The sequence below is a fragment of the Vanessa tameamea genome, chromosome 2 (genome assembly GCF_037043105.1).
Source record: "Vanessa tameamea isolate UH-Manoa-2023 chromosome 2, ilVanTame1 primary haplotype, whole genome shotgun sequence".
Taxonomy (NCBI): domain Eukaryota; kingdom Metazoa; phylum Arthropoda; class Insecta; order Lepidoptera; family Nymphalidae; genus Vanessa; species Vanessa tameamea.
The window spans coordinates 694,723-720,799 of record NC_087310.1 but is presented as its reverse complement, the minus strand read 5'-3'; the positions used below and the strand labels follow the sequence as shown (position 1 = coordinate 720,799).

General features: G+C 33.4%; 2 protein-coding genes and 1 non-coding gene across 8 annotated transcripts in view; 2 read left to right on the top strand and 1 right to left on the bottom strand.

Annotated features, from left to right (window-relative positions):
* The window catches only part of LOC113398198 (uncharacterized), a 125,018-nt gene that overhangs the window by 76,167 nt on the left and 22,774 nt on the right, over positions 1-26,077 (bottom strand). For 5 of the 6 annotated variants that reach the window (XM_026636816.2, XM_026636812.2, XM_026636815.2 and 2 more), the window contains one exon: positions 5,317-5,373. The gene's annotated coding sequence lies outside the window, so the exon portion shown is untranslated. Of the gene's footprint in view, positions 1-5,316; positions 5,374-11,004; positions 11,015-26,077 lie in introns of those variants that run through there. The other variant, XM_064215708.1, reaches the window with a different exon arrangement.
* Positions 1-26,077, top strand: part of Obsc (Obscurin) — a 415,125-nt gene that overhangs the window by 373,759 nt on the left and 15,289 nt on the right. The gene's annotated exons all lie outside the window — the stretch shown is intronic.
* Positions 11,729-11,801, top strand: Trnak-cuu (transfer RNA lysine (anticodon CUU)). The gene has a single exon. It is a non-coding gene; the product is annotated as a tRNA-Lys (tRNA).

Here is a 26,077-nt window from a genome sequence, read left to right as displayed (position 1 = left end):
TAACAGAAAACAGGACAATTCTGACGATATAAAAAAGAGCATAATCATTGATTCACAATTAGTAGATATAAAATAATTTAGTTTACCGTGAGTTTATGGCTTATTGGTATTGTTTACTAGTTTTTTAATAAACATATTAAAGATTAAATCGTGCTAGACATAATATAGGTCAGCTGTCGGGCAAATATGCCACCTGATGGTAAATTATATTGTCGCTGTAATAAATTTTAACTCCATGGGAACTATGATGTCATGTCTCTTGGTATACCAGTACGCTCACTCTTCCAACCAATGATTTCTGCTTGGCAGTAGAAAATATGATTAATATATGAAACCAACCCAGACGTACTTGCATAAAGCCCTACCATCAAGTAGTTATCTAGTTTTAATTAAAATATTTATCAATTAATTTTACTTTTTATAACCAACAGTTGCTATCTTCAAAACAAATTAATAACGTTCGTAAGAATAATTATGAGAGACATGTATTCACAATGCACACATTTAATATAGAATAAGAAAGTTTTACACTCTCGTTCTGTACGTAAAAGCGGACAAAATAGACCTATTAAGTTAATAGTGATATACGTGTACATATAAATAACTTATATATGATTTGGAATATCCATAGAATTGCAATTTTCTCTCGGGAGTATACAATTATTTGCATAAATCATTTTAACTAGACTCAAGTCTTCCTAGATTTTAGGGTTGCCAAGCGTTCTGATTTCCTAGCAATTATTGTTTTACATTGTGTCTTAAGACTTCTTAAAATTACATCGGATTATTGTCACACTGCACTTATTTGACAGCAGCTCGACAAAAAAGTTATTGAAATAAAAAAAATTATCATCCCATAGATAGGTCGCCCTGAAAGCAGCAACCCTAAAGACATAATACATAGTTGCAAGTTTATTAATATTAACGTGCTTCCATTCGAATCGAAGATGAAATCGCAACGTATAATATTCAATGAATTCTAGTATGCTTAAAAAAATACTTTCTAGTAAAATGATAATGATCACACAATGAATAGATATTGCATACATTATAAAACTCTTTACGGGTAGAGATGGGAGAGATGGGACTGTGCAACGCGGCCAGATGCGTCCGGCGGGACAGGTGCGCCCGCGATCAATTAACAAGGATCGATGTTGGAGATTACGGCGCGCGTGCGCAGACCTCAACGGTTTCAACGACTTAAGACACAAGCGGTGCGAGAGAAAAGCGATTTTCATATAAAATATTTAAAAAGTACAAACTTTCTAAGCATGTTATCTATAATATGTATTTATATATAAATATTTGTATAAATTAAGGAATTGTTTCATTTGCATCTAAGCATTCTTTATAATAAATAGATTGACAGCATCGGTAGTCTAAATATAAGATCGCAGATCCCGAAGTCCTGGGTTCAAGTCTTAGTAGCAGTCCGACGTCTGGAGTTGGAAGTCTGTACTTATACTGTAAAGCACTAAAGTCCTGCGAATAAACTCTCTCCGGAAGGATCGGATTTTCCGTAATATCGGATAATGAGTGTGAGGAATAGAGAGTGCACCTGTGTTTGCAATTTAATATGTTGCGTAGTTAGCTAGTCTCTCTTGATATTGGCCGCCGTGGCCGAAATCGGTAAGGACGAAACACCCATACACAATGTATATATATATTTTTACCAAAGACCCTATTGCGATGAAGATCTTGTATATTGATATGTGCATATATTAACGTTAAAATAATTAAAACATAGTTGTCCTGTTTGAATTAACAAATTTGATATTGATAATTCATATCTTTCATGAATAAGTGTCGTAAAATTACCAACGAATATATTATACAAAATCGTGTCTATCTAATTAAATATAAAAAATATGCTTATTTTGCTTACTATTATTTGTATTTACTCAACGTTCAACTGATTGTACTTGTTGTCGCTTATTACGTACAATAACTAAGTTAAAGCCCCTTAATGTTCCACTGTTGAGCTAAGGAACAAGCAGAGGTGCTTGAAAGGGCTTTGACCTTATTCCATCGCTCTGCTACTATGTGGGTTAGAATCTACTAACATCACAGACACATCGTCTATCTTCAGTCAGATCAATCTGACGCATAAAGGCTCCTTTCACGATATTCCTCGACCGCCGACCATGAAATGAATTATGTGATGTGACACACAATGAATTTAAGCACATGGAAATGAATTGATTACGTCCATAATCTTCGGCGGGTATTCTCGTGTTCTAACCACTGAGCTACTGGACCGTAAGTATAATAGTTAATTTTTGCTGAATATTGAATCAAACAATCCCACAACCTTCAATGAATAGATACAGCTATAGAAATGATTTTATAAAGGATAGGGTACCACAAGGATTAATTTTTGGACTTCTTTTATTTTTACCACATAGGAATGATCTTTAGCAGTCTTTCCGCTGCCTCTTAGCCCGTATATCCGCAGCATTATTAATATTCACGAGAACGAGTAAGTGAGAGGTAGAGATCTACAGATAAACTCTGGATTCGCGGTAAGCTAACATTAAAAAATAAATCAAAACTTAGTGCCATCGACTTCAAACGCGAGTCTAGTATCTGTTTAATGATCTAGGATAAGTATTTTACTTGAAGCGTATCTCTCGCCTGACAGTCACTTTTATGTAGCTCGAATATTCGATTGCTCTATTTGCAATGCTTTTAAGTATTCCTGTTAGTGATGTTTGTGTAGTTGATAATGAATATCGATTTTTTGCGTAACGTTTTATTTTTGAAAGCACCATGCGATTGGACTCTGATGATGTCTTCCTTAACCACATCAATCTGTGTAGGCGACGTTATATTTATTTCAATCAGGTGGCCCCTCTACATGAACGCCTTGGGTACTAATCTTTATGAATCTGTTGCAAACAAACTCTATGCAATACGAATTTAACAGATTTTTTTGAGAAAGAGGAAAATATATTATAAGAAAATCTTCATGTGTCGGACAAAACTCTGCCTTGATGGATTAGCTTAGTGAAATAAGCTAAACATTTTTCACCTTTATTTACAAAAAATCCATACCGCTGTGACCTGCGGCTTTCACTCCAATCCATATCCTTATGACTTAAACTCTTAAAACATTAAGTTTTAGTATGATATTGATCACAAATAAAGGTACGTATACCTTTTTAATAACAGGTGGGTATAATTATATTTTCGGGAACGCCTTTACCATTAAAATGAACGCGTGTGAAAGTCGCATCTCAAGTGCAAGATAAATTTTCATTTCGGCATTTTCAATGCGCGGCCGTGTCTCCGCTCACAATATACGATAATTTTAAATGTCAGTGAATTAATTATGGGAATCATTGGAGCAATATGTACTTTATTTGTATTCCAACTTGCATACGGGTAAATTTTGTTTTCAAGGTATTCACTACAAAATATAAATGCGATTTACAATGAACTTAGCATTATTTAATAATTAATTTTAAGCGTAGATACGTTAATGAACACCATAGGAGATAAGTGTGATATATCTTATACGTGTTGCTATGGTTAACACTCGTATTTATTGTTACTCGGGTTGCTATGGAAAATATTCTTCTTAGCAATAAACTAACAAGCAATTGAACGTGTTTTTCTATTATCCACAAACATCTCAAGAAGCATAATCATTATACAATTGCTTCACGGGTATCGTATATAATTGTGATGTAAGTTACGTAAACCAATCCAGAATCGTCTATAAAGGTTTAGTTACACAGACACGAAAGGACATAAATAACTAACAACTACACACTACTGTCGCTCTTGTATTCGTTATAAATATACTTTATAATAACAACAAAGGTATTGAAATAGCTTGAAACGTTACTGAAGCTTTATAGGATAATTCTGCGTTGTGTTCATTTCACTTACTCGCAAGTGTGTCCGACCATTTAAACTTCGAACAGAATAATACGAGTATTGTTTTCTTCAATTTTTATCTTAGTTTTAATTGGTGCGTTATGAAACATATTTCCCAGAGATATTACGTATTTTGTTCGACGCAATACGCATACAACAATGTTACAATACTTTTTCCCATTACCTGGAATACGGTAAGGAATGTGATCGTAATTTACACTTAATAGTAATTCAATTAAGAGTTATATTTCTTTAAATTTATTTTATTGATAATTTAGAATGTATGGTGAACTGTTACTCTCACGATTCTGAGCAATATTAGATGTAAAACCTTTAACCCATTTGACATTGACAAGAATATGAATGTTTGTGAATTACTAAGATTGTAAACATTAATTTTACATACAATATCAATAGTCCACTTTTTTAAACTATAGCGGTAGTTAAATATCTTTACTTTGACAAAGTTAGTAATTTTTGGTCACGTATATTAGAAATGTTGCCAAGGAAATCTCATATTTCTAAGAGTTTTCTTCTAGTCATCTTATAGATCATTTTTACCTGAAGTAGACTATATTTTCAAGTTATTTATTCTTATGTCTGTGACGGATAGATGTATGTTATACCTATTGTATAATATATCACTTGTACTCTTAATATATTTATGACCTAGCCAACTTTGTACAGGTAAAATAAGGATTCAAATTTTTATGTTGCTATCTTTAAAGAACAGAGATCATCATAGAAAGTTCCCCTATTTCTTCACTTTAAAGTTGAAATTTCTACAAATCCAAAATGATCCGAATTTTTATTTTCGTATGTGACTTTAATAATAAACAAAAATCATACTTTCGACAACTATTAAATTTCTGTATCATATAGTTTAAAGTTTAAAACTGCGCCGTGTAGGACCTAGTCAGTACATTGCGTATGTAGCTTCTTAGACCGCTTCTTATTTAAAATTACCAAAAAAACTATTTATTATCTAACAAAAACAACGCAGCTATATAAAGTTTACATATGTAAAAATTTACTCACTCAAACACAACTCACTGCAACGTCGAAAATTAAATTTGCAAACAAATAGGTTTCACTTTAAAACTCACATATATAGTAAATATTTATTCAATGCTTACAACCACTTAAAATGGTTAATACGTGCAATTTACAAGCGTATTACCGCACGGCAGTACTATTCTGTAAGAGCTCATTACGTATGTATTTCACTTGTGTGAAAACTGACTTATGTATGGCGATATTTTATTTTTATGTGTATCCTTATAGTCAATGACGCGTATAACTTTCTGTCATTTCACGATCGTCGTCCGATGTGAGATTACAGTTTCTTTTTACAGAACAGGACTACGCTCTCATTTTATGATAGTAATTAATTTTACGTTATTTTAATTGATCATAAACTTAATTCAATCTCACCTTAGATAAATTATTCAGATGCCTCGTAGCTGTTGTATGTGAAAAAATATTTGATACCTGTGAACAAGCAATAATATTTAAATTAGGCCATTAATTAAATTTTAGTACTTTATTAGAGACGTACAACGTACATGCATAATAATAATAAATAAATGTTGGACAACATCACATACATTACTCTGATCCCAGTGTAAGTAGCTAAGGCACTTGTGTTATGGAACATCAGAAGTAACGACGGGACCACAAACACCCAGATCCAAGACAACATAGAAAACTAATGAACTTTTTCTACATCGATTTTCAACTCGGCTGGGAATCGAACCCGGGACCTCGGAGAGGCATACCCATTAAAACCGGTGTACACACTACTCGACCACTAAGGTCGTCTAAATGTTTGAGTTAATAAAATATTAATTAAAATTCAAATACATATATATATATTCATATATTTATGTAAATTATATTATTACATAACTAAACTAAATATCTGGTTGATTTCTATATGCATTAATATCACTATATGTAAATAATCTTAACACATTGAGATTAAAGAAGAACCCTCCTTAGTGACACAGTAGTCGGGTAAGAAGGTCGCGTCGTTTCCTGACATAACAACCGTCATTACCGGTCGGAGTCAGTTTGTCTGCCGACTTTCATTGCACTTGTTACACGAGTAGGTTATTATATAATATTAAGTTTATAATTAGGACAGCGAGACGTTCATTAATGTTCGCTTGTAATGCATTCAATGCGTGCGTAAATAAATAAAATATACATATATGTAATTGTGAAGTATTTTCATATAAATTTAACGGTTGGATGCCAGATGACAAAGATGACAGATATTATTATCGAATTAGGTAGTAACAACTTGAAAATAAAGGAGGTTTTATATTCGATATATATATATTTTTTTTTTTATTACTCAAAAGTAGAAACTTGTTTGTCAATGTTAAAGATTTCGATTTTAGGTTCAAGTCGATCAAGTTTCACTGAATTTTCAAGTTCTTAATCTGAGCCTCTCGTGCACCGAGCACGGGATTGTGAGATAATCTTCTGGTGTCGTATGTAATTTTTCTATATACGAGAACACAAACGCTTTAACCCTTGTCCGTGAAAGCGGCAAGGGCTAAGCCCAGCAGTGGGACAGCTATTTATTTTATTATCAAGCTACGTGAGCAAAGTGTCATTCTATAAATGAGAATTTTATATTTCTTGCTAATAATATTCTTGTCATTAGCGAAACATTTATTTCGTACACCATTTGATAAATGACTTAAAAAATTAAAATTATAATCAAAATAATGGAAACTTTCATCAATATTGGAAAGCAAATATTGAATGAAACCTAATTAGCGGGCATACCATCGTGATGCGCCTGCGCACCGAAAGTGAAACCGCACGTAATAGATCGGCCAATGACCCGCGTGATAATACATGTAGAAAACAGAGGTCACTGCTAATGTGATCATTTATAATAAAGACGAATTAATACGACATATAATTTAAATATGAATAGCATGTTTACATATTATAGTCATTGTATTTATAATCTTCTAAAAAGCATATCTCTTCGGAAGTATTATTTTCTAATATAATGCAAATATTTGAGTTAATTTATTTAATTATATTATAATTAAATTTCACATTTCCAAAATGTAATACATTACAAGCATTGTAATCATTTATAACAATATCTATCGTTTCTAGTTCATTTCTTTTTTTTATTTTAATTTTGTCGAATACATGCGTATTCTAATCCAATCATAAAATAATAGTACATTTTATGTTGTATATACATATTTAGACTTATTTAGGGTTGTCATTGTACTTTTTACTTTAGTTTAATTTTAATTAAGATGCTTTTCGTAAAGCCCTTGCGAGCCGCTAAGGCCCCGTGAACTGAAAACTTAAATCTCAACCAACGATTCCAATTGAAATTTCATGTGCTTAAATTATGCTCATAATTCACCAAGCGTATTCACCAACCCCCTTGGAGCAGCGTGGTGCAGTAAGCTACTATTATTTTCCAAAAAAGGAGGCCTTGACCAACAGTGGTTCATTTACAGGCAGTGACTTTCCTTTTAATGAATTGTTTATACTGTAGCTATCTTTGCCTTTGTTGCAGTTTCAGTGTCTCTTATAAATACTCATGCTGTAGTCTCCTCGCTATATTAATCATAAGCCAGCTTTATTGATTGTATCAAATAAAAAAAATACACTTTCATAATTTTATAAATCGCTTTTTTTCTTTTTTTAAACTAAGATATTCTACAAAAAAAATACTCGTAATTCATGGTCAAGTCAAGGCGAGTCGCGGCCAAAGCCACAGTCAATATAACGTATCACACGATACATAAATAATTGGGAATTAAAAATCTTACTTCACACGTATATCTTTCCATCTTAATTGACTTCTGAAGATTCAAGATTCAATCAAGGTCATGTCAGAACTTTCAACCAACTCTAGATCTTCGTGAGACCGTTCATTGATTTGTTTATTATTCTTTCTCCGCACCCATCACACCATTATCGTCCCTACTTCCTGGTATTAAGTGCTAAAATGGAACTCATACTATTGTTATTTATTTGCAGCAAAATAAACTTCACAGTAATTATTGCTGTTGAAAAATATTTTATTGTTAAACGAGTTCAATTCATAGTTTTCTTTAATACGTTTTGTTCGATACAAAGAGGTTTTTTGTTATTTAAAACATAATCTCAATGTTTGTTATAATATTATGTTTAAAAACTTTAGACGTTTTGAGGCTTTTATACGAAATTGTAATTAAGTGTATTTTATTACAAAATTTATTGGTAATAATCAAATACATTTGAATTATTTCTATCCGTGCTAATACATACTAACACGCACCTTTTTCTTGAAAAAACTAACGAAAGATTACTTCTCAAGCAACATTATCACAACAAACCATATTTAAAAAAAGGTACCTACATACGTACGTGCCGTACCGTACCGTAGCAAAACCTGACAAAAAGTCCTTGCGTCAAATCAGTTGAATGGTATAGAACTCAATATGGTGCATTTACAAGATATTCTAAAACATTTTCCGTTAAAAATCATATAATTGGTAAGTTTTATAATGATCGGTCAAATGATGTCGATATTAATCTCAATATATATATATATATATATCCATTTGTACCACCCACTCATCAAATATTCTGCCGCCAAACAGCAGTACTCATTATTGTTGTGATCCGGGTGAGTGAGCCAGTGTAACTACAGCAAAGGGGGGCATAAAATCTTAGTTCTCAAGATTGATGGTACATTAGCGATGTGAGGAATATTTAATATTTCTTACACCGCCATTGTCTATGGTCGATGGTGATCACTTATCATCAGATGGTCCATTTGCTTGTCCTCCTATATATGTATATATTAAAAAAAATATGCGAAAGTGAGTTTGTTTGTCACACTTCAAGTCTTAACTATTCCACCGATCATCATGAAATTTTGCATAACCAAAATACAGAAAAGGACAAAGGCGGAGAATTGGATGTAAACTTTGTAAGATTTGTTATCTGTTAACTGTAAAAGTTAATTTATAATCAGACAGTGGTTGCAGTAAACGTTATAATAAAGCCTTACTAACTTATATTCGTATAAATAAAATAAACAAATATAAACTACAGTTAAATTCCAATCGCATGGAGTTCGTCGAATCTGTAACAATTGCTTTGAATCGTCAAAATTATTGCCAAAAGTTAAACATCAGACGTCCGAACTGTGGGCTTGGGCAATTTGTGTTCGTGGAAAGCAATTTGCATATGACATACTGTTCTCAAATTTCAAGTGATAAACCTTTAATTCAGAATAACCGTTTCATATCGTGGCTGAATAATTACGGTACGGGTATTGATTTAATTGATGTTTTAAAATGATTACTGTCAAACGTATAAAATGGTAAATTTAGTTCTTTTTTTTTTAAATTGGTCAAGTTTGTTACTATACTGACAATTATTTCTACTTGTTTAATTATTATTTATGTCTGTTTTGTTTAAGGTTGACAATGTTCTTGTTACTATTTTAACTTCAACATTCCATAAAACCTGAAATCGATCGCAATGCTCTAAGTCCTTCGTATCTTCTTCATTCCACGTGACAATAGCGAAATGATCTGCGACCAGTTTTAACAACAAAAATTGCATTAAAAAATTGGTAACGTTAGGTATATTCAGTAACAATACCTTGTGATATCAGAAATTTGTATATTTATCTTGTAATGTTCACATTCCTGTCTCTAACGAGCAGTTTACACTGCACCGACTATGAAGGATGAAACGACACTAAAAATGGCCATCTTATTGAAAGTCACCACCGCGCATTGGCGCTGTTCGAAATAATAATCATCTCATCCTAAAATCTCATCACCTAGGGAAACCAAGGTATCACGTCCCTTGCGCCCGTAGTTACACTGACTCACTCACCTTTCAAACAGGATTTGATTAAGTACCCAGAAAGGCTTGCCCAAAGAATGTCAATAATTAAATATACTTGTAGTGTCTCAAATTCATGTTACGGATAAGACTTGCCAACTAATTCAAATTGTTCTAACATTTTGATTTTCTTCATATTAGATAAGGATTCCAGAGTATCTTCTGAAGAGGCATTCTCCACTTTCACCTTCTTGAATTGAAATTTAATGAACTTGATACTCAATTGGCCGGATTTGAACTTGTTTCGAGTGACCGGTCTGCCGGAGCCACTCCGCTCTTATCGCAAAACGGATAGAAATTAATTTTACGACGTTTTCCACACAATTCCATTGAGAAATCATGAGCGAATCCGGCGGAAAATATCTTTGTAAACCGATAAAAGACAGACACGAAGACACAATTACAATCTGAAACTTGTCGCGTCACGGTGAAGTAAAATATTGTAGGGAAACCTTATCGTGTGTAAATGAAATTCTGCCACAAGTTTATCCATCAATCCAAATTGAAGTAACGTAGTCAGAGGAGGACTTTTGCCAGTAGTGGGACATTTATAGTATTACGGTTTTTTTCTTAAATAAAATTGTTAATCTCACAGAGAAATCAGCCATGATAGAAAATGGTCATTAATTGTGGCGGGGACTTGTGCAAACCTATCCGGGTTACCAGAAATACTTAGTACGCAGCTTCTTAGGTCTAAATACGAAGAATACTTTGCGCACTAATATTCAGATAATTTACATTATAAGCGCACTAGAACTTATTTGCCCAGTTTTAAGAGAGTTCTCGAAGTCAAAGGCCCACACAACGTTGTATAAATAAACGTAATTATTATATAATAAAATTATTTTAGAAAGCAACAAACAGATTAGACAAATATTACAATATTTGTAATTGTTTAGTTACGAGATCCGTAGCTTTGGAAAGCCACTCAATGAAATCGCCGCGGGCGTTTGTTAAGTAAAACTAAGCATTTGAAAATCTGTTACCGTTATTTTATAACTGGCTACCAGAATCGACTTCACTCGGCTGCATAAAAACGTATAACAAAACAACTTTCCATTGTGAAAATATGACATACCTACGCATCGCGACATCACGCGTAAATTAAATATATACATACACGAGATCAAAAGCTTCGTTCGGGTAAACTAAATAAAACTAAACAAATACGGTTTACCCTTTACTTTCCATATAACTTTTTCATAAATGTTAATCTATAATTTAGTGTGGATAAATTTCCATTGAGTCTACCGTACCCTTACCGTAGCACGAAATTATTATTTGGATCACACTTTCTGAACGCATCCGTAAACGTCAAACATGGCTGTTTGACGTCCTTGTTTGACGCAATTATTTTTACGGCTATCGAAAAAAAAAAATTTATTATTTTTTAACGATCTATAATTGTGGATAGGTTTCGATCGGGTATATCGTAGACCTGCACGAAATTATTATTATTATAATTGCACTAATTTTAAAATGTGTACTATGACCTTGAATCAAGATCTAAATAAGACTGAATCTGAGAATATTTTCAGCGCCTCTTTAAAATCGATGTGACTTAGGTATCTTTCAAATACATAGTGCGTGCTGGATATTATATGTATATATGAAAACAACTTTGTTTTTTTGTCTCAATATATATTATATAATAGTCGTGAAATTTTTCATATTCGTGATTAGGGGTACAGAAAAACACAGATGAAGTCGTGAGCTGAAACATTATATCAATAATTACTTTATTGTGTTAATATACCTATAACCTTCACTTCAACTCGACATATAACAAGTCGACATTCATTCAATACGCCATATTCCATGGTTTTAACCATAGACTATTAAAGGTTTCGACCAAAAATATCGCGTTAATTCGATGTTGAATGTTGTTTAAAATTAGTAATACTCTTGAGGTTGGAATATCTGATACTCAATTTTCACAAATCTTATATCAGCCCGGCTAGCTCAGTCGGTAGAGCATGAGACTCTTAATCTCAGGGTCGTGGGTTCGAGCCCCACGTTGGGCGGCTCCTTTTTATTATTTTCCTTAAATTAAAAAAACTTGTTGTACAAACATATATGTGTAATGTAAGACCACGATGTCCGTATAAAACGTCGTTAAATTATCTCTAAGCAAATAAAGAGCTCGTTATGTTAATTTTATTTTTCGATAAACGATAAAAAACCGACATTACAATTTGCTCTTTGTATCTGTTATTGCGATACAAAATATACAATTTTGAACTTCGATCTTATAATCTTATAAATAACTATTTTAACATAATAACGAATTTTATATATTTAATAATTTTATTTCATTAGATTTTTTTAAATATTTTTTTCTTTATTATGGATCGTATTATAAATAAAATAATTATTTAACGTTGGTCATAACACTCTCCAGATTGATATTTGTTTACCTTTTACGTTGTTATTTGGGAGTACGTTATAAAGTTATAAGAATTAACCATAAACTACTGTAATTGATGTGAAAGTTCTGGTTTTTTTTTAAATTAATTTTATGAAGGCAATGAGCAAACGGGTCACTTGCTGGTGCCTTCGTCATAAGACACTGACACTATAAGAAGCTTAAACGATATCTTACAACAACAAGGCGCTGCCAACTTTTGAAACCAAGAAGTTATGTCCCTTGTGCTGACTCACTCTTCAAATCGAAGCAATACAATACAGTTTCGCGTTAATCGCGGTCACAGAAAATTAATTAATTAACTTAGTAAATTCAACTTCTAGAGGTATTATATTAGAAAAAAAAACTCGAAACTGACCGCAGAAACACGTGAAATGTCAGAATATGAAGAAATTATACCATTTATAGGATACACGTATCAAAATGCCGTATCACCGTACGTCGGATGTCAATATTACACGAGTGAGATACGAAATATATTCTTACAGAATCGCACGCCAGTATTGTGCTCTAGAATAATTGTCTTACAGATGGCTTTTACGTATACGATAATTGTGCAAAAATATTATTGTACCCTAATTATTATTTTAAGCTGTTGTTGAATGTAAATTCAACTAGAATAAATTAGAAATATTTTTTATTTGGACTTTGGACAACAACAAAAAAAAACAATCTACTTATAAAAAAAAAACTACACAGTAGTGTGACGTCACAAGAGGGTTAAATAAAAATAATAAAAAAATGTTATTGTTATGAAAATAAGTAAATAAAAATATAAAGTGAATATAGATTTTAAATAAATCTTTGATATCCTGTTAAATCACCAATGCAAGCGATTGCGTATTAATAAACAAATAAACAGTCAGCTTAAAACTAAGCCAAGCATTACCCAAGCCCATGAATAACAAGACGCAAAATATGTTAACATTTGAAAGGCTCCGTTATGAATGGAACTACGGTAGAATACCATTTACAAAATTATACCAAAGTCTACACTTTGAAGAACGAAGTTACTTAACGCAGATCAGCGTTTCCCAACCTTTAAGTATTCAGGACACTGAACGTATTTATGTAATGTATATTCAAGATTTTTTAATAAAGAAGAATCGATGTCAAATTACAAACTTATATATTTATAAAAAAAGTTTCACAAAAAATAAGAAAACGAAAGTATTTATTATAATACATTTACCATCACGTTTTTTGAATTGAATATAATTTAAATACAAAATAAATTAAAACATTAAAAATAATTGAAAATAAAATATAAGATATGCAATAATATGTAAATAATACTAATCCCTAAAATGTGAACATCAAATTAATATTATTCTATGTGTTAAAACGTTGAATTTGAAAATTAACAAATACTATTTCGTTAACGTTTGTTTTGACTATAGAGTATACGTAATGAAATACGGTTATTCGTCACTAATTCGAGAGCAATGCAGAGGAGATTACGTCTTGTAGTTCTTAATCGAATGTAGTAAATACGGTCATGGCCGCCCTTGATTTGTATTTATAAAATGGTAAACATCGTAAGAATTCTGCGACATTTGTATCCATTAAGCAGCATTTAAACCTTCTCCACGAAAGAAGAGCCAACTACAGATTGTTACTTTTTTTTTTAAATTGTTATCATCAGGTCTTTTAATATTTAGCGGTTGAATAGATGATGGTAAGTGCTCTGTGCCCTTTGACATGATTATCATAATTAAATTTAAGCAAAGTTGATACATTTCTAATTTTTGAATTCAGTTGTAAACGTTTCATAATTCGGTGAAAGTCATCACTATATAAGAAAGTAAATGAGTAATAATTCATATTTTATAAAATCTAGCTTTTTATTTAGTAAAAACATTTTTTTTTTGTACTTAGCAAGAAAGTTAGACGAGCAAATATAAAAATACGTCAGCCGTATCTTATTGCTGTGCTCCGAACCGTCGTAAGCCGTCGACTAATTCTCATTCTAAAATTTAGCGCGCGGTACAAGAATCATAACTATCATCAATATCATCAAAATCATAACTAACATAACTTTATTTTTTAAATGTTGGAAAAGAATAATAACTAAGTTACTTGCCGGTTCTTCTCGGTAGAATCTACATTCCTTACCGGTGGAACGAGGTTGTTCTTTGGTGCCATAGCATGTACATCTACCGCACTTATACACGAATACTACATTACCAATTGTGGAAACTTTATGTGACAAATGTTTTTTTTATCTCCATGCTCAGTGGTAATACATCCTACATTAATCTTTAGGTTTTCTTACCATCGTGTTATACACGTATGATAAAAATTAAATGTGAATTACGTTAAAAGACAAACAAACAAAAGTTATCTAATAAAATATATAATGATTGAAAAAATTGCACTTTAAGCAAGATATTTCGTGATTAATAAAGCGATCTTGTACTCACAATGTGCGTGACGAAATAGCGTGTCTATTATATCACCTTTTCAGATTAAGCTGCTCAAACTCGCTAAGGTCACATCCTTGATCGGGGTCAAGCATCATTGCCTCTAAATAATTCACTTCTCGCGGTCTTAGAATAAAATATAATGAAAAGGACATACGAAATCAATTCTAGTTTTACTTTATGATTAATATTTTCCAGTATATCACCTTGATACAAAAACTTGAACCTAAAGCAGCCAATACCGTGTTATAATTCTGTGGCGTCACACACTGCCAGTCGATTTTATCAGTAGGATTTCATCTAAATTACAACCTTATGTACAGCAAATAATGCTTATTTTAGATTGTATTCTATGCGTTCTTATATCGTTCATCCGATTCATCAGAAACTTTGTACTGTTTGGGACATATGTGCTCGTTCAAGTCGTTCCAGACGCCAAGAAAACACGATTTATACGAGATTTTCTATTATTTTTTAAATTTATTAATGTAGGGATCACTTGCTTAATTCCACATTACCCGGTTTCCCCTCAGAAGCTCGGCTACCTTTCTGAAGGTCTCCTCTGCGTGAAAATAAAGGAAAAGGCACCAGTTGCTTGCATTTGAACAAGACTCTTAAGGATGTGTACATGACCTCTGAGCTATCTCATCACTTTATTATCTGTAATAATGTGAATGGGCAAACGAGTAAACCATATACATTCAGATTCATTAAAACTAGTTAGGAGTTACTTTCGAAGGTTCGGAGACGTGGAGGTGCGGAGACTGAGGGACAGGTATACTTTCACAGAACTCAAGTACGTGTGAAACTTCACACATATAAATTTTAATATCTTGCAAACGATATCAGTGTATCCATATGCAATTAAATGTTTAGGATAGCACTACACCGTTTCCATTGCCTAGTTAGCTCTAGCAGCTACTTTATGACGGGTATCCCCTGGATACTGAGTCTTTCTGGCCGAAAAATTCGGAATTTTTAAATTAGAAGGATTTTCATCTGCACCTGAACGACCAAGTGTTTAGAATTATTATTAAGAGTGAGTTAATAGAGACTGATGTATTTGCATGCATACACTTTTGAATATATTATAAACACTTGCTAGCTGGTCCTTGAGAATGGGTACACTAGCAGAAATTCGGTAAGGACGACGTTATAATGTTTTTCCAAATAAATAATAAGACCCAAAAACTCCACCAGAACTAAGTTACTTCCAGATCTTCCGAGTGATACGGACTTTAACAACTGTCTAGTAGAAAAGTAAAAACACATATAAACCAAATAAAACAACATTTACAATAACCAAAATAAAATTGACCAGTAACAAGATCAGTAACATTTATCGTAATATATATTTATAACTTTCAGGAAAAGAACACATTGCATTCAATAAATCGATGTTAAAACATTTAAAAACTTTTATCATTGATCGATAAGTTAACCAAACAATGAACTAACGAACTGTGAAGATAACTCTCGTAAGTAAACAGCGATAACAAGGTTTATTTCATTTGAAGTGAAAATGTATTTAAATGCACATTTAAAGTTAAAAATATTGATATATATGACATTTTCGAATTGGTTTTTGCTAGCAACTATTCCGCGGGTACAGCTCAAATATATGTGACCTATTTGCGTTACTCTAAGTTGTGACTGTTCCCCTCGACTCCATCCGTGTGTACCTACATCCAAGTTCCAGGCTACTTCAATGTCGAATGTTATAACGATCGTTTCAGTCGTTTGGACGAGTACAGGTAACAAAATTCCTATGTTTGTATGTTACACATATTTGTAGACATACTAGCTACCCAGACTAAGGGTCTCTATAAAACGTCTATATTGAAGGAATGAATACTAAGAAAATTCTTGTTTTAACAATACCCTATTATTTTGATTGACCTTCCAGGAGTATGGACCCAGGATCTCGGTTTCGGCATAGTCAGCTTTATAAGCTAGTCAGTCACAGGACCAATTATTCAGAAAACCCAGTAAAATCAGTTCATTTATATTGACAAGTGACGTAAAACTTCCATCGAACGGCAAACGACACATAACGGCGTCACATCGCTCGTCGTAGCGTGTTCTTATTTGCGTTAAGTGTCCGGACACGACAATTTATACAGGACATATAATTTCTCATCACACGGTTTTGGGTTGTGCAATAAAAGAGTCAAGAGTCAAACATTTACGATGTCGCTTTGTTTGCAATAAGCCCAAAAGTCTTGCAGCACTGCAACGCCGGTGCAATATGATAGCATTATTTTTTTTAACTGAAAAGACTTGAGGTTTAATGCGGATCCGTCCATATGTAGTTGACGTTAGGATGAAATGTGTAGAGCCAATGTCGCAAACTTCATATCACTTTGGAACCGTTAACGTCGAGTCTCATCTCTTCAAACACTAACAAAAAAATCTGTAATTTAACAGTTATGACAAATTATTATTTATACTCTTAATCACGAAAGTGTTTAGTGTGATACACAAAGTCAATCACCAAATCTTTGTTGAATGTAATCATCATTTAAGTATTCTTGGAACATGATTGTTATTTCAAATGTTTGACATTAAGCAATAATTAATATCATTAATTCACAAAGGTATTTTCTTGTATATATTAGGATATCAACTATAGCGCGCCTGGGCCGGGCGTGGTGACTTGGGCTCAGTCGTGTAAAGTGCGGACCTTCACATTTACGGACAACGGAAGTACGTAAAGTAATAAATCATTTCAAAATGTTACGGTCGGTATGCTTGATACGCTCAAGACTAGAATATTGTTCGAAATTTTACTATTCGGTTTATAAAAGAAGTATCGTTAAAATATATAAATGAATATGTGAAAAATAGGATGGGAGACGGAAGGAAATAAAACGTATTATTCGAAAGTTACTATGTTATAAATGTCTACAAAAAATTGGTCAAATTTCCTGCAAAACAAAAAGGAATCTTGATCTACATGCAAAATTAGTATCGTTTACTGAGATAAAATAAATATTATCGTATTGAGATAATTTAAATATAAAAAGTAATTATAATCTTCGTTCTCTAAACTCAATTGATGATAATGCTATCGGATCTTTATATAACTACTGTTTCACCTGCTCAAAAGCCAGGTTCGCTCATCCTAGCAAAACTACGCAGACATGTTCCTTTTACAAACTGTTTAAGCTGTTTGGCTCGTCCTTTGTTCAAGAACGACAAGCCGCTTTTTAAGCCGCCTAAATCTTTACCGCTAACTTACAGCTCACTGGGTAACCGGAGCCTAACCCAATAAGTTGTCTTGTTAATTTGAATAATTGATAATTTTAACATCACTTTTTTTTCTTATTTTGTACAGAGTCAAGTGAAACAAAACAAAAAGCGAATATAAATATACCATCAACAATTGAACTCGTGACAAAACAATCGAGCGATGCAAATTCCTTAATGGCCCTTTCGTAAAACAAAAACTTCTGTTAACGCAGCCGGCGAAAGTTAATGAATGAATGAAATATTTGTCTTTGCGGAAGATGCGTGCTCTCCTACTTTCTATACAACTACAGTTTTTAGCCAGTCTCGTGGGATCGATTAAGCTATGCTAATTTATATCATGTATTATACTCGATTTCATCAGAGTTAAAGAGGGTAATGAGTTTACTAATCTTGATGTATTTATGTAATAATGCCCTAAAAATATAACTTATGAATCTAATTCTTTAAAATCTGTTATTTGCGTGAAATCATAATTATTCTGAATTGTAAGATACTATAAAAAGTGTGTGGCCAGCCACACCAACTACCTGTGTAGTCATCATCCTCCTGCCCTTATCCCAATTTTACTCGGGGTCGGCGCAGCATGTCTTCTTCTCCCATACTTCTCTGTCGGACGTCATCTCACAAGTAACATTATTTCTAACCATATGGTCTTTCACACAATCCACCCATCATTTCTTTGGTCGCCCCCTACCTCTATATCCATCCACATCCTTTCTCACAACATGGTCCTCATTCCTCCAAATACCTGAGTAGTATCCTGTTTTATTTATCTACATCAAAAAGAAGGAGGTTCTATAGAAAATTAGAGAATCCGTCACCTGTTGTGTTCATATTACTCGATATATTGGCAAATTGCAAATAGATTGTAAGGAATCTATTATACTATTAAACGTATTACTTTAAGTGCATTTTCCAGTACTGAGGGTGAAACTATGTTTTCCTACACAACAGCACTGTCCTATTTGAGCAGTACATTTCGTGCAAAAAAAACCTATAAAACTTTCATTCATTTCATTCAGTTCATTTTTTGGGATTATTTATCCCGTATATAATATAAAAATATAAACCGACTTTAACAAAAACAAAAAGTAAAAATAAAGTATACTACTTTACTTAATATAAATAATTTTGCCTTACTTTAATTTGGCTAACATCGATTCCAAAAATAATTTATGAGGTAACCTAATTATACAAATATTATTATGAAGTTTTTTTAATGAAACAAATTTTACGTTTAGATTACAATCACGCGTGCAGTTTAATAGAAAATTATGTTATTAACGAGTAATTTAATTATTATTTCCACTTGATATCACCAAGAGAAATCTTAGCAGAAACTGCAAGAGTGAAAGCCTAAACAAAATACAATCATTTCACATCGTAAACTACACAAAATATTAAACATTACACGATAAAAGTTTTCTTTCAATTCATCTAACACGTAAAGAATGACAGATAAATATAAAATGAAAATTTTAATAACTCTATTTAAATTATTATTTAACGATCCATTAAATTACATTTATACAAAGAAAACAGTAATTCTGTTTAGAAAACGATTTATATGCTTGTAAATGAACGTAAGTTATGTGCCGCCGTGAAAATCTTTAAGTCATTCAAGATTGAAAAGCGCAAACTTGTCGAGAGAAATCTTTACATTACGAGGTAAGCTGGTTTTTGTAATAATTATGTAAACAATTGCGGTGTGGTTTTAACTTTAGTATTAATTTTGTGGTGTGTTTGACTCATGCTTTCGCTTAAACCGCAAGAGCCCCCTTAATCTGTCTGAAATAATCTCCAAAATACCGAAGTTCGCAGTTACTACACGCACGCTTGCCGCAGGTGCGATGAATTCCTCGCGCGTTCGCCAGATACGCCTGGACAGTCGTATGTGATCGACGAGTGGTACCTACCTTCCCAGTGAGACTATTAACAAAGTATCGACAGTCTAATGATCCACAAAAAATAGTACAGTCATTTCAGGTAACTTTGAATTTGAGTGCAACATTGAATGAAATGAAACAGACTGTTTAATAAAGTTTTTCTAAGCTTTTTTTGTAATTTTTGCTCCTTGAATGTGTAAAATGGAACGACCAATAATATGTTTACAAGTCTATGGTAAAAAAATAATAATACGTACGTCAGATTTATTTCTAATTTTTTTTTTCTCCCCTACAACGGTAAAAAAGTCGAATGTGGCAGCAACTAATAAAATATTAAATAAAGCTGATGGACATAGCTGATATATGACAGCTTATACATTTATTATTGTATAAAACGTGTCTAACACAGCAAAAATCCACCTTAAAGCTATAAAAATAAGGATTTTCGTCTTCAAAAATTGATGATTCAAAGTTACCTAAAATTCTTGATAACTTTGAACCCAGATTTGAGATTAAATTTTCGGAAGTTAATCATCCTTTTTATGATTTTTTTCTGTTGTGTATGATAAACAAGCTAATGAGAACACTAATTAAATCATAAAACTGCTGTGTACACATACAACTCTTACTGATAATATAAAATAAATCCCAAAACGTATTCAACGTTACCCGAATTGACTCTATCAATATCATAAATGACTTTTAATATATCTATTACGAACGAAATAAATACGGACAAAACTTAAAACACAACTAAGTGTGTGTATAATACGAGTTATTTAAATTGTTGATTAATTACTTTTAAAACGAACAGAATAATTCATTATCTGAATACCAAATTACACTAGAACGGTCAAATTGACCGTAAATTCTTGAGATTAATCGAGATTCAGGCTTTGACCCATAAAACCATATTTGTATGTTGAGATACAAATTTGTTTAGGATTGTGGTGTAATACCGGCCGTCTAAGGTGTGGAAAGAACACAAGTTTTTCAAGTATTGAATTGGTACGCTAAATATACCATGGTATGGAGCCAGTGTAATTACTGACGTGAGGCCAACTTAAATGCCGTATTTTTCTGAACTTATAATGGAAAGTACGAATCATTATAAGTAAGCCTTTTAATGGCGCTGCTGGGCTAAGTCGAATGTGATAGAAACACATGTAAAATGTATTCACTGTACACGTGCAGGTTTCCTCACGACGTTTTCTTTCACGATCCAGCGCGACATGAATTATAAGCAAAAATTAAGTTCACGAAAAATCTGTCGTACTGGCCCAAGTTCGAACCCCTAATCTTCGGTTAAGATTCACTTGTGCTGACTTTTGGGTGACCACGTTATCAACGTCACATATCCAAAATCTATTGTCAGCTCGAGAATTTGGTCATAGTTTTGACAACTTCCACGCTGGCTTAGTAGTCAATTAAAAGTTATCGTGACAAAAACAACCCGGTTCTTCTCAGATCATGGTTCTTTACCAAACTGACTGCCGTTTTTCCTTTGACAATCAATAAGTTAGTGTATTGTTTCAGCCTGAACTTAAGAAGTTGGCGGTGTTGCCTAAGAATATAAATTTACTAGCAACCTCACCTTACACTCGTCTCATCAACGTTACGTACAAATATTCAACCTTGGGAACTAAGATGTTATGTCCCTTGTGGCTGTAGTTAAACTGGCTCACTCACCCTTCAAAACGGAACACAATATTACTGAGTACTGTTGTTTGGCGATATAATGGAATATATTGCCAATCCAATATTTTGCCAATCCGTCTAAGTAATATAATTAAAATTAGATAAATACGGTACGGTTCCACCAACCCGCATTGGAGCAGCGTGGTGGAATATGCTCCAAACCTTCTCCTCAAAGGGAGAGGAGGCCTTTAGCCCAGTGGGAAATTTACAGTCTGTATGTTAATGTAATGTAAATACGGTAGACCAAACCAACTTAGCTAAAGCAAAGTGTAAATTAAACCTAGAACTTGGACGCATGGTATTCATTCAAAGTATTCCGTGACATCGATACATGTTAAGACTTGTGTTGTAAATTCATTAATAATAAAATAACATGCATTACGTTCGGTTTGCGCGAACCACCGTTGGTTCATGTACACGCTATTACTTAACTGCTTCTTTTCTGTACAGTAACTGTGACGTTTAACGGATAGAAATATCTGTATCGGACCAAAACACTTCCATCCCAATCGGTGTATCTATTATTTGAAAAATTAAAATGCAAATATTCGTCTCTGAGTTATAGTGCAAAACCGTGTAAAACATTCGTCTGTCTTATTGACCGGTGTCAAGAGCCGCAGAGAAATTCTGGTAACATTCTTGATACTATTCAAACACTCATAAAAAGTACGGTTAGTAAATTATATTTATTATGTGTGTTTAGTCAGATAATATTATATAATAAACATAATATAAACATGTTATGTTTATTAACATAAATAAAACATAAACAGCCTGTAAATTTCCCACTGCTGGGCTAAGGCCTCCTCTCCCTTTGAGGAGAAGGTATGGAGCATATTCCACCACGCTGCTCCAATGCGGGTTGGTGGAATACACATGTGGCAGAATTTCGTTGAAATTAGACACATGCAGGTTTCCTCACGATGTTTTCCTTCACCGCCGAGCACGAGATGAATTATAAACACAAATTAAGCACATGAAAATTCAGTGGTGCCTGCCTGGGTTTGAACCCGAAATCATCGGTTAAGATGCACGCGTTCTAACCACTGGGCCATCTCGGTTATTATATAATAAAATATTATTAAAAAAACCTTATATTTTCCCGCTGACTGTACAGGTGTGCTTATAGCGATACTCCAGCGTGTTGCCGAGCCTTAATACGTATGTTACTTATTAGTCTTATTACAAAAACTACATAATGATTATCTCATCAAACCAGATACAGCCGCGCCCTGATATTTTCACTATCACTTACAAGAAAATTGGCAAAATAGATCTTATTACTCAAGAAATTGAGTCAAAAATCAATTAAACTTTTCTAGTATAAATAATTAAATTACCGTTAATGTAACACATATTCGATTTTGATAAGTTGATTAAACGAAACACTTTCAAATATTGTTTCCGCTTTCTATGTAACGTTTTTTCCTTATGTACTCTATTTTTAGGTTAATGGTGATTATTTTATTTATATAATACACCAGTTTCTCTCCGCGTGTGAGCGGATGGGGGGCAGATTGATTGGTTTAGTATCATATGTCCTATTCTGTACCACTGACTTAATTGCTGGTAGGGCATTGTGCAAGCCCGTCTGGGTAGGTACCACCCACTCATCAGGTTTTCTACAGCCTAACAGTAATCCTTAGTGTTGTTGTGTTCCGGTTTGAAGGGTGAGTGAGCCAGTGAAACTACTGGCACAAGGTACATAACATCTTAGTTCCCAAGATGGCGCATTGGGGATGTAGGGAATATGTTAATATTTCTGACAGTGCTAATGTCTATGGGCGGTGGTGACCACTTCACATCAGGTGGCCCAGTCTGCCTACCAATTACTTTAAAAAACACAATATTTTAGAATTCCCTCTAAAGAATATTAGTATAGTTTGAAACATATACAGATCATTTTCGCGTCAAAAACCGTTTCATTCAAACTCGACCTTGAGATTTTACTCCCACAGCACCAAGGAAGTATTAATTCACTAAACAATTGAAGGATAAAGCATATCGCCGTAAGTAATTCTTTAACATTTCAGGTAGGAAACACTAAGTTGCTTCTTAGAATAGCAGTATTCTCAGTAGACCAGCGAGGCGAGTCAAATGTGACATTAACGGGTATTACGGTGGGTACTACGCGGTAAAATAACAGAGCGCATAATCAAAATCTTTCCGCTTCTAATAGCCACGAGGTTGTCCCACTGCACTGGAACACTGGTCTAGTTAAACTACTGTTTAAGCTGCTGTTTATAATACTAATTTATAAATCAATTTGTGTTTATCGCCACTTCACAACTGGTAGGCCGTGGGGCTTTCGAACTCGTAACCACCCACTCATTTGTACCAGACAGACATGAATACATTATATTACTGTGTTTCAGTGAGCCAGTGTATTTACAGTTACTTTTTTAATTAATATTATTATTATTAGCATCATCATCATCCTCCTGCCCTTATCCCAATTTTACTTGGGGTCGGCGCAGTATGTCTTCTTCTTCCATACTTCTCTGTCTGACGTCATCTCACAAGACTTTAAATGAATAATTACTTATCATTTTAAATTTAAAGTGCGTTTAATAAGTTTAACTTCCTAAGGCTTAACGCTTCCACGTTATGCTCTAATTGAGGAAGCTATAAATATGACCTCGCTACAGGAATTTACCATTTTAAAGTCTATAACATTTATTGACTGCAGAATTTAATCAAACGCGGAAATTCCTTTAGAAATATTTAGCAATTAATCTTATAATGGCTATCGTAAATTTTTGTATAATTATATACATTCGTAACAGACGTGGATCACTAAAGGCTTTTAAGACTGTCGTCGCTAGTCAATTGAATGTAGTTCATCAATTTTATTATCTAGTCAGATATTTCGATTATGGTTGGGATTTGTATCTTAGTGGATACATACAGTAATATTTAATTGATTTTAACACACACAGATACCAGAAACAACTTAAATATCCGGATCGTCAACGTGCACCATGGTCAATGGGCACCATTACCCATAAGTCATCATTTTTTAAAGGACATAAATAACTTGTTTTATTATTTGAAGATTTTGTTAACTAAATATAGCGACTCTGTAATGTATGGTTTACTTCTGACGGTACCAGTATCAGCAATGGTGACCTTTCCATCAGGTAAGCGATTTGCTCCTTTGCATTCCAAAGATAAATAATTAAAAAACAATAATGTAAAATATTGGAACACATAGGCACTTTTCACAGCGTCACGGTAGCATGCGAAAGCGATCCCGTGGCGCCCGCCGATGAGGCTACCGCTGGTTTTTTAGTGGGTATTCCGGCTTACCGGGCGCATCTTGGGCACCAGCGATTCCCACATATCCCCCCCCCCCCACTTCGAAGTGAGGGAAACGCGTAACGCGTATTTCCAGCGATAAAAAAAGGCACTTGGCACAGAATAATAAAATCTACTTCTTATAGCAAACAAATGCACGAAACCCTGGTCAGTGAAGGTAATATTGATTGTAGTTAAAAATAATGCCTAATCTAGCAGAACTGTCTAGCGGTGGCATTGAACTTCTTACCAATTAAACTATCGCGATTTAATAACAATAATTATGAACAGCCGTTAAATGACCGACAGGCGTTCGCCGTCGCCCAACAGTAGGTCTTCGATTCAGAAGGTTTTTGGAACTTATTTCACCACGCTTTTCTAATGTGGATTGTGTGATATGAACTTATGTATCGGTACACATGTTTTAGAATTCCATCCCGACAGAATTCGTTTTCCTCATTGCACTGCACGAGATGAATTATAATCAGATATAAAGCACATGGAAACTTAGTTGCACTTACGCGGGTTCAAACACGATATTTAATCAAAAGTTTGTTACGGTTAAAGTGGCCATAACCACAGTACAACCTACTCTTCGTCGGCCTTTCGTTGATTTCATTTATTATAGTATGGATGACCGGGCATATTGGCCACACGAAAGTAAGTGATCATCACTGCCCATAGACATTGGCGCTGGAATAAACACATCTTAAATAATAAGGAATGTATCCCTTTTGCCTGTAGTTGCATTGGCTCACTTGTCCTTCAAACCAGAACACAACAATACTAAGCTTACTTGGGACTTTTACCAAGTAAAGTTTGTTTCTAAAGGCCTTAGATTTATTTGAATGCCCGTGAACACGTTCTTTTTATTAAATATGAGGAATACAGCGTATTTGTTGAGTCTATTTAAAATTGTATTGACACTAAATTTGGATTTGTTTCTCAGAGAAAACATGTCCTCGGAAAACAAACTCAAAAATTGCACTTACGCATCGTGATTATGTTCGACTAGCTGTGCCCGCGACTTCGTGCGCGTTTGAATTTAACATAAAAGTTATTGTTGTAGCCGAAGTTACTCCTTATTAAATCAGCTATCTGCCAGTGAAAGTCCCGTTAAAATCGGTCCAACCTTTCCAGAGATTAGCCGGAACAAACAGACAGACAAACAGACAAAAAATTGAAAAAAATGTTATTTTGCTATATGTACCGTGTATACATACAGATGCATTTAGTAAAACGCGCTTATTTTAATATTACAAACAGACGCTCCAATTTTATTATATGTATAGATAAGTAAGTTAACTTATATTATTTTG